Genomic DNA, 10,654 nt, shown 5'->3' with positions numbered 1-10,654 from the left:
CTAGCACTCAACGCGTTTCGCAGCCTCCGCCGCTTTCTCACGAGAAAGCGGCGGAGGCTGCGAAACGCGTTGAGTGCTAGTGTTGCTGAATAAAAGCACTTGAAAAGCTAATCTGGGCCTCGACTCTCTGTCTGTGAGCAAAGACGGTAAATTATTTGGATTGAACGGGGCGAGGCGAAACCCCGTCGAGGCCCGCCACAAACGAAGAGGCGCCGGCATGATTTTCGCTAAGCTGTTTGGATATATATATATATATATATACATATATATATATATATATATATATATATATATATTCACTGAAAAAACCATAGGTTTCACACCAGTTATAGTTAGCTGGAAATTTTACTGATATAAAACCATTGAAATTCCCACGTTATAGTTAGTCGGACTCACTATAACTTGCGCGTGCAATGCACTGCTGATGACATCACATATTACATCACTCATGACATGGTCAGTGACATCACTCATGACATCACTGATGACATCTCAAATGACATCACTGATGACATCGTCCAGTGAATGTGTATCTTTCTGAAAAATAAATATATTTTATATATGTATATGTTAAGGTCGATGGAAGAATAAATGTTTAAATAAGTGTCTAAATGGATGTTTTTTTAAAAAAAATTGATTGGTTAACTGGCTTATTAAGTGTATCTTAGTGAATACATATATTAGCGAAAAATGTTTAAATATTTAAATATATGTATCAGTGTTTTACTTTGTGTATAAGTGGCTGCATGGGTTGGTGAGTAGCTACATGTGTGTGTATATGGGTTATTAGATGTTTTTTTAGTATCAGTATGAGTGTCTGTATGGTTTGGTGGGGCTGTTACTTAGCACATAGATGCATCAATGACTGACTCACTGTTTGTATATGTTTTGAAGACAGCATTTATGTAGGATTGTATGGGTGGATGAGTCTGTATATGTGTGTGTTAGAGAGTGAATGCCTCTCTCACTAGTGTCTTTATGAGTAACTACATATGTTTTAATCTTGTATATATGAGAATTGATGTATATAAGTAAGTATATGTGAGAGTGAGAGATTGAAAGAGTTCCTGTTGAAATAAGTATGTGTTTCTATAAGTGATTGTTTAAGAGAGTAAGTATGTGTAAGTTTCCTTAGAAGTAATGTGCTAATGTGTGTATAGTTGTATATGCAAATAAATGGATGTTTATTAGTTTATTTGCATGTGTGAGTATATGTATGAGTAAGTTTTTGATGATTGTCGGTGTGTAACAGGATGTATAGGTGTATCACTACATATGATGAGTGAGTATATGTATGAGTGACTATATAGAACTGTTGGTGAATGTTTGAATTTGTATATAGATGGTGAAATTACTGAATTGGTTGTTGTAACTGGTATGGGTATATCCACTTTTTTGTTAATGTTAGTTTCTATTTTTGAATATGTGTTTCAAAGGTTACTTTACAGTGAAAGGAGGTCTGTCACTGTGTTACAAGGATGGTGTCATCAGTGATGTCATGAGTGATGTCACTGACCATGTCATGAGTGATGTAATATGTGATGTCATCAGCAGTGCATTGCACGCGCAAGTTATAGTGAGTCCGACTAACTATAACGTGGGAATTTCAATGGTTTTATATCAGTAAAATTTCCAGCTAACTATAACTGGTGTGAAACCTATGGTTTTTTCAGTGAATTTAACAGGTTTTTTAAATGCTAATTCCTAACTATAACTGGTGTGAAACCTATGGTTTTTTCAGTGAATTTCATAGGTTTTTTAAATGCTAATTCCTAACTATAACTGGTGTGAAACCTATGGTTTTTTCAGTGAATTTCATAGGTTTTTTAAATGCTAATTCCTAACTATAACTGGTGTGAAACCTATGGTTTTTTCAGTGAATTTCATAGGTTTTTTTAATGCTAATTTTTAACTTTTTGTAGGGCTTCATACCTATGTACTTTTTATTGAATTTCTAAGCTTATTTTTTCGCAAATGTCTTTAGCTGAGAAAGGTAGGTTTTTCTAAAAATGAACCCTATAATGTATATTAAGATACTATTTTTATTTTAAAAGAGTATTTTACTTTTTTTTTTTTAAATTTGACTTTGGAGCGCTCCCGGTGCGCGCACCATTGAACGCCCTGGTGCGCGTACCGTCAGCGCTCCAACAAAAAAAAGAAAAAAAAATTAATGAAGGAGTGACAATAAGGAATGGGGACAGAGAGAGTGGTGTTAAGAGAAAGAGAGCTAAAGGGAGGAACACAGAGGGACTGTGTAATAGATAGTAAGACAGATAAAAAGTGTAAGAGGAAATAACTGAGAAAAAAAAATGAATAAGGGAGCAAAAGAAAAGAAGAAATAGGAAGAAGACTAAAGCAGAGGTTCTAGGAGAATGTAAATGGATGATGAAAGTAAAAGGAAGGACAGTTAAGTATGGGAATGACAGGTAGTGACGGAATGAGAGGAAAGGAATAGTAGTGATGGAGGGAAAGTAAATAGCAGTGAATATAAGCAAAGAGGGGTGAAACAGGGTACATGTAAGTGAATAAGGGTAAGACATGGGGAATAATAGAGCGATAGAAGAGAGAGAGTAAAAGAAGGAGTGTCACAAAGGGACTAAGTGAACCAGTAAAAAAGGTAAGTGAAGGAGTGTGCATAGACAGAGGTACTGAAAGAAGTTGAATGTGGTAGGAAGTAAACATGGAAGAAAAGAATAAGCGCACAACCTATGTACAAGCACAGAATATCACTTTTGAAACATCACTGTTTCCCCAAAAACAAATCCTTTATCTTTCAAATGTTGATATCAAGCATTATCAAAAATCCAAAATCAAATCACCAGCAAACAAAGTCAGAGCCTTATTTATGAAGGCCTTGCGCCACCAGTGCATCACTTATTACCCATGTTTAAAGTGATGCATCAGCTGCGCAAGGCAATCATAAAAAAGGGCCAAATGCAAATACCAATCAATTGCACCCAAAAATCGATTTTTCAATAACATATAAGAAACACAACACAGGACTTATATACTAGCATACCATTTGACTTCTAAAACATAACTATCTGCTTCTAAATATTCTCCATAGAGCAAACAAGTCTCTATGTAAATTAAATAAATCATTACTTACCTTTACAAAAGCTTTGGAAGATTGAAAACAGTGTCAGACACACACACCAATTTCTCTTTAGCAGAGCAAAAAGTGTGCACTCAATACACTGAAACCAAGACTGGCATAGAAAATCTCTAACTTTGTACACATATGCCTTAATCCAACCAATCAAAAGTTTTCCCTCACTATTTTCAAACCAACACCCTTCCCCCTCTCAGATCTTTCTATCTGTTTCCATAGCAACTCCCTCCTAACTGAACTCTCAGGTTCAAAGGTTTATTGTACAATGTTGCAAATTAACTCAGCAAGGCTGTTTGACCTCTCAATACACCAGCCTATCCAGAGTATTTTAGCTTTTAGTGACTTTTTTTAACCATTCAAATTGCTTCTTTAACACAACACAACCATGCACCCTAACTTTAAGTTTTCAACTATCTGAATCCACCAATCATTGCTTCTGATTCAAAAGCAGTGAAACTCCACAATTATTTTTTGTAAACTCCTACTGTTCCAACTGCCATTTCATTCCCACACATCATCTGACTGCATCAGAACCATCTCTCATCATGTTTTCTGTCTGGATCCTTGGATACAGCTACATCCACTGGGCTCAAAGGTATGCAGATAGCAGACATTTTCACAACCTTGATTTATCAAATGTGGAAATCAAGTGGATTGGCCAGAGAGGATTAAAATGTCACCAATTGATACCATTGGTGAAAACCTTTATGCATTTGCCAAAACCTGACCTCTTAATAGTGCACTGTGGTGGAAATGATTTAGGCACTATGACTGGGGTTGGTCTGGAAATGCTTTTAAAGGACACCTTTGATCAATTAATGACACTTTTTCCACAAACTGCCTTGGTATATTCCAATATATGCCAAAGACAGAAATGGAACTGGTCCAACCAATTTTGTCCACAATTTGAGAAAGCACGGAAACATGTGAATAAATCTGTTTCTGCTTACATGAGAGACTATGGAATGGGTTCAATATACAATAATAACTTGCGTTACAACATGCAAGACATCTACAGAGAAGATGGTGTGCACTTCTCAGATGAAGGGAATAGAATATTCCTCCTGAATTTAAGAATGTGCATTGGAACCTACTTGTAGGTACCTAAATCAACCACAAAACCCAAAAGCTCTTTTCAGAGCTACCCTACCTCTGATCATTCAAAACGTTTATCTTTTTCTAACTTTTTTCACTATGTTTCACAATAGTACGCTTTCGGGTACGCTTAACGGTGCGCGTACCAGGCGCTCCCCCCGTGGAAAATGAAAGAATTTTTTTTTTTTTAACCTTTATGAGCCTCCTAAGCCCCCCTCAGAAAACCTAGAGGGTCAAGAAGTCTCTACCGTGCCCCCTTCTACCCATACCGAACATTGTTTACCCTCCATCTTGTGTCTCGATTGTACCGAAACACAAAATGGAGGACTCCTGTAACGCTGCCGGTGCGCGTAAAGGAGCGCGCACCGGTAAGCGCTCGATAAAAAAAGGTGGGAAAGCAATTTACAAAAAAAACACTGGAGACACTTTCATCAAATATAGAATAGGCCCTACTACATAGCAGTCCCTACCATTTACCCAAATTTGATGGAATTCCATTGAGAAAATTATGCTGTAGGCCTGACTAAATATCCTGAGGTAAATTACATGACAAAAACACATATGAAATGTTAGAATTTACAACCAATTAAAAACTTTCTTTCATTTTCTACGATTATTTCCTGACGTTTCATTGGTTAAGTACAAGAATATATATAAAAGAAGAGAGGGAAACACAGCCATTTTGACTACTGCTTCCAGAAGTACATTTGAGAACAAATTACACTGACAACTTCAACTGATTTCTCCAAGGTAAATTGTTATTATGGAAGTATATTGTACACTTTAAGTTAATTTCTGAAAAAATATTCTGTTAGTTATATACTATCCCTCTGTAAAAGTTATAGATAGAGATAGACTTCTCTGTAATAGTTATGGATTGAGTTAGGCTTCTCTGGTATACAGTACCCTAACTCTACTAATATAGTTAATTTGTATGCAATTTTCAGAAAGAAAATGGAAGGAGAAAATCAAGGAAATGTTACTTCTATCAAAATAAAGGTGGAAAAACCAGAAGAGCAAAAAGATGAAGTAGATTTCATGGATGACTCTTTGGATGAACAGTTAATAGAATGTTTGGAAGAAATGGAATCATGTACTTATAATTATGAGGAAATTCCGGACAATATTATGTTAGAAATTTTATTAAATTATGAAAAAGAATCAGAGGAATACATTTATATTTAATAATTTCAAATTGTTTGAGACAATATTCATTTTTATATGTAATTCATAAAGTATTACCAAAAATGTTTAAAATATAAAGTGAGACTTATAGTATACTGTTCAACTATTTTTCTGTTACATAGTAAGTTTACTCATAGTTACTACCTTTCTCCCACTATATTATCTCATATGAATATTTTACACCTCATTTTCATAAGGGAGCAGGATAGACTACTCATGATCCCCTAGAAATTCTCAGAGAGTGCTTAAAAGATCTGTTTCTCCTTTCCAGACAGACTATGTTATGAATTCCATATACCACAAAAAATACAATAACAACATGCAAGATGTCTACAAAGAAGATGGTGTACATTAAATTTAAGTCTCTTCATTAGTACCTACGTGTAGGTACTTACATAAAATAAAAAAAATAAAAAAAACAATTAATAAACATACAATTTTTTGAAGTGATTATTTTTCCATAGTACCCTCCTCGATACGCTCCCCGGTGCGCGCACCAGGCGCTTCCCCCGCGAAAATCGAAAAAAAAAAAAAAAGGTGAGACCCCGCGGGGCCCTTTAATGGCCCCCACATCAAACCTAGGGGTACAGGGGGTGTCTACTCTGCCCCCTTATGGTCATTTCCCCCTTTGTTTTGGCCACCTCTCGTGTCTCGATCCTACCGAGACACAAGATGGCGGCCGCTCCGGACTGTTTAGAATGTTTACAGACAACTGAGAGCCAATCAGCTTCCTGCGCGCAAGTCGCGTGGCGCGCCTGGAGCGCTCTCCGGTGCGCGCACCGGAGAGCGCCTATAGATATATATATTTTTTTGAACCTAAATTACTCAAAATCCACTACAGCACACATCTTGAGACATAGCAAAGGCACATCGGGCTACCAGTCCCTACAATTTTGCCAAGTTTGGTGGAAATCCATTCAGCCGTTCGGGCTAAAAGTGAAATCGACCGCCCTATGGAAATTAACATGGGGAAAATGCGTTTTGGGACCCCCCTTTTATCTCGGCCCCCGCTTGACGTATTCCCCCCAAACTTTCAAGGAAGGACCGGAGCTCGACGAGGCCACTTTCAGGAAATTTTCAGGCAGATTCGTCAACCGGTGCCAAAGTTATTCCAAATAGAATTTTGAGATTTAACATTGAAAAAAATCCTAACTATAACTACCTACTGGCGACCGCCAGTAGGTAATATATATATATATATATATATATATTACCTACTGGCGGTCGCCAGTAGGTATATATAGTTAGGATTTTTTCCCTATGGGATTTCTGAAAATTCTATGCCTAATAACTTTGGCGTTTGTGGACGGAATTGGCTGAAATTTTCAGGAAAATGGCACATTTTGTTTCTGAGCAGCCCTTGAAAATTTGGGGGGGTTTTGTGGAGGGGGGGCCGAGAAAAAAGGGGGGTCCCAAAACGCGTTTTTTCCATGTTAATTTCCATAGGGCGGTTGGACTCACTTTTAGCCCGAACGGCTGAATGGATTTGCACGAAACTTGGCAAAATTGTAGGGACTGTTAGCCCGATGTGCCTTTGCTAGGTCTCAATATATGTGCTTTAGTGGATTTTGAGAAATTAACGTTTAAATCAAGATATATATCTGTAACAGCGCTCCGGGCAGCGATCCGGTTAGCGAACCTTTCGCGTATCGGAACTTTGCGATGCGAAGCTGATTGGCCCTCCGGTGTCTGTCAACATTCTAAACAGTCCGGAGCGGCCGCCATCTTGTCTCTCGGTAGGATCGAGAGACAAGAGGAGGCCAAAACAAAGGGGGAAATTACCATAAGGGGGCATAGTAGATCCTCGTTGACCCCCTAGGTTTTATGTGGAGGTTTTAAAAGGGCCTAGGAGGGTCCAAAAAAAAAATTTTTTTTTTTGCGTGGTAAGCGCCAAGTTCGCGAACCGGAAAGCGTTCTGGGCAGCGAACTTTAAGGATAAAAGAATGATAGACTTTTCTAATACTGTATGTTAATTATTTGTTGTTTTTGTTCGTTTTTTTATTTATTTATTTATTTTGATTTAAAAAAAAATTATTTATTATTTTCATAGTTCATTAAAACTTCCAGCATTATATCATCTGGTATCTCGTCAAACATGGATGTTTCTGTCTCTTGTAAGGTTTGAATAAATTGTTCGTCAAAAGATTGATCCATAAAATCTTCATCCACATTTTCTTCAGTTACAATGTCTTCGGATGTAATCTCGAAGGAAACATTAGTTTTTTCTTGCTCCCCTTCCATTTTTTTGCTGTAAATTGCATAAAAAAAATAATTAAATTAGAAGAGTTAGGGCACTGTTGGGTTTAAGTTCAGACAGGTAGTTCTGTTTTTTTAACAGTGAACTTAAAGTAAGTAAATTCATAATTATAGCAGAGAAGTGTAAGTCAATCAATAAATATAACAGAGGAGTCTATCTGTATCTATAACTATAGCAGGGGGACAGTAAATAATTATCAAAAAACGTTTTTACAAATTAATTTAAAGTGCCACTTACAAATTATCAATTTAATTTACAGGGAGGTGAAAAGGCTCTTGAAATGTAGTTCAGGAAGTAGTAGTCAAAATGGCTGTGTTTCCTTCTCTTCCTTTATATATATTCAGGTACATAACCAATCAAATGTCAGGAAAAAAAATTGAAAATGAAAGTAACATTTTCATTGGTTGTCAATTCCAACACTTCAGATGTGTTTTGTGAAGTAATTTACCTCACGGTACTTAGAGAGGTCTACAGGCTTAATGGCTAAATGGAATTTCAATCAAATTTGTGAAAATGAAAGGGATTGTTATGTAGTATGAGCTAATCTATATTTGGTGAGAGTGTCTCTAGTCGTTTTTCTGTAAATTACTTTCCCACCTTTTTTTAGGACCGCTTTCCGGAAAGCGGCCCGGTTAGCGAACCTTAAGCGTCACGGGAGTCCACCATTTTGTGTTTCGGTCGCATTAAGATACAAGATGGAGGGCAAATAATGTTTAGAATGGGTAGAAGGGGTCATGGTAGACTTATCTTGACCCCCTAGGTTTTCTGAGGGTGGCTGAGGAGGCTTATATGTGCGGAAAAAAAACATTTTTTTAAAAAATCCGCGAGGTTAGCTTTCGGTTAGCGAACCGGGTAGCGCTCCGGGGAGCGTATTTTGTGGAAAATTAGTGAAAAAAGTTAGAGAAAAATAATAATTGTGAGTGATCAGATGTAGGGTAGCTCTGAGAAGAGCTTTTGGGTTTATGGTACATTTAGGTACTTATAAGTAGGTACCAATGCACAGTCTTAAATTCAGAATGAAAATTCTGTTGCCCTCATCTGAGAAGTGAACTCCATCTCCTCTGTAGATATCTTGCATGTAGTAACGCAAGTTATTGTTGTACAGAGAGCCCATTCCATGGTCTCTCATGTAAGCTGAAACAGATTTGTTTACATGCTTCCTCGCTTTCTCAATTTGTGGACAAAATTGGTTGGACCACCTCCATTTCTGTCTTTGGCATATATTGGAATATACCAAGGCAGTTTGAGGAAAAAGTGCCATTAATTGCTCAAAGGTGTCCTTTAAAAGCATTTCCAGACCTACCCCTGTCAAAGTGCCCAAATCATTACCTCCACAGTGCACTATTAACAGGTCAGGTTTTGGCAAATGCATAAAGGTTTTCACCAATGGTATCAATTGGTGACATTTTAATCCTCTTTGGCCCAACCACTTAATTTCCACATCTTGTAAATTGAGGTTAGGTAAATTTCTGTTCTCAGCATACCTTTGAGCCCAGTGGATGTAACTATGTCCAACAATCCAGACCTTAAACATGGTGGGAGAAGGTTGTTCTGCAGTCAGATGAAGTGTGGTAATGAAAGGGCAGTTGAAACAGTAGGAGTTTCTAAAGAAAAAAAACTGTGGATTTCCAATGCTAATGATTCATTAGCAGTGATTGGTGCATTTCCATTTCTGAAAACAGAAAGTTAGGGTGCATGGATGTGTTCTTCGAAAGATGTAATTTGAATGGTCAAGGAAGAAACATTTAATGAAAGATTGCACTGGATACGCAGGTGCACTGAGAGTTCAGAGTTCAATTGAAACATTGTTGTGTGAATTTGCAAACATGAGAGGTCTTCCAGGAGGTGGTTGCTATGGAAACAAGGCAGAGAGGGCAGAGGGGGGGAAGGGTTTTGATTTGAAAAAAGTGAGGGAAGAGGTATGATTGGATAATATGAGAGATATGTGAAATGAATATCTGTATTTCTGTGCTTTCAATAGCTGCAGCCTTTGGAGTGCATCCTTTTTCTTCTGCTGAAGACAATTTGGTGTATTTCTGAGACTGTTTTCAAAACTCAAAAAATATTTGCTAAGGTGAGAAAACAACAAAAAAACAGGCATTGAAAAGGGCTCAACAGGAGCAAAAAAAAATTACTGCTTGGGTGGGTTAGGGCACTTATGGTTTTCGTACACCATATTGATCAAGTTCACGCTCATGTTCCCATATGAGAGCATAGCACCACAATATATACAGGTAAACTTCATATGTTTGAAATTTGGCTGAATGTTTGGCACAGTTTCCTGTGCCTCTCTTCCTGTCAAAGATATAGTTGACGTAGATCTGGCCACAGGAGTTGTCGGGGGATTATCTTGTAGGTCCCTTAACTCTGCCCGGCTGTAGTTTAAGGGATGCCACCTGGCCATATGGCGATGCATAGTATAGTTGCCCATACTATATTTTTTCTCTGTGCCTCTAGACAATCTGTATTTACAGATGAGGCAGGTGGCATATTTAGCATTGACCTTCTTGTCCCCTGGAGGGATGGAAAAAAACTGCCATATGAAACTTGTTTTCCTTCTAGAAACACGGGGCAACTCCTGTATAAATTCTGGTTCATCTCTATCCTCTTCTTCTTCTTCTTCCTCCTCTTCCTCCTCTCTGTTGGAGATGAATTGACTTGGTGGTCCTCTCTTCTTATGAGGAGGTGGAGGTGGTGGTGGGGGTGCACCAGCTGCAGCAAGTATAGAAGCCATTGCTGAACTCCAGGAAAGTGGTCTTTCTCTCACCAAGATGAAAGTCAGAGTGAGGAAAGAAGGAGGGGTTTACATGATTTGGGAAAAGCAAAAGTTCTGAACCAATGAAAAGGGTTATTTTTAGGTCAAATGACCTAGTCATACATCATTTGGAAACCAAAAGTGAAATGAACCAATGAAAAGTTTGATAAACAAGTCACATGACCTGTTCCGCTTACGTTACGCGGTGCGCGCCGCGTCCCGGATCGTTTCCGGTTCGCGGTCCGGAGCA

The sequence above is a fragment of the Lissotriton vulgaris genome, chromosome 4_1, assembly GCF_964263255.1.
Source record: "Lissotriton vulgaris chromosome 4_1, aLisVul1.2, whole genome shotgun sequence".
Lineage (NCBI taxonomy): Eukaryota > Metazoa > Chordata > Amphibia > Caudata > Salamandridae > Lissotriton > Lissotriton vulgaris.
Note: the sequence above shows the minus strand (reverse complement) of the source record.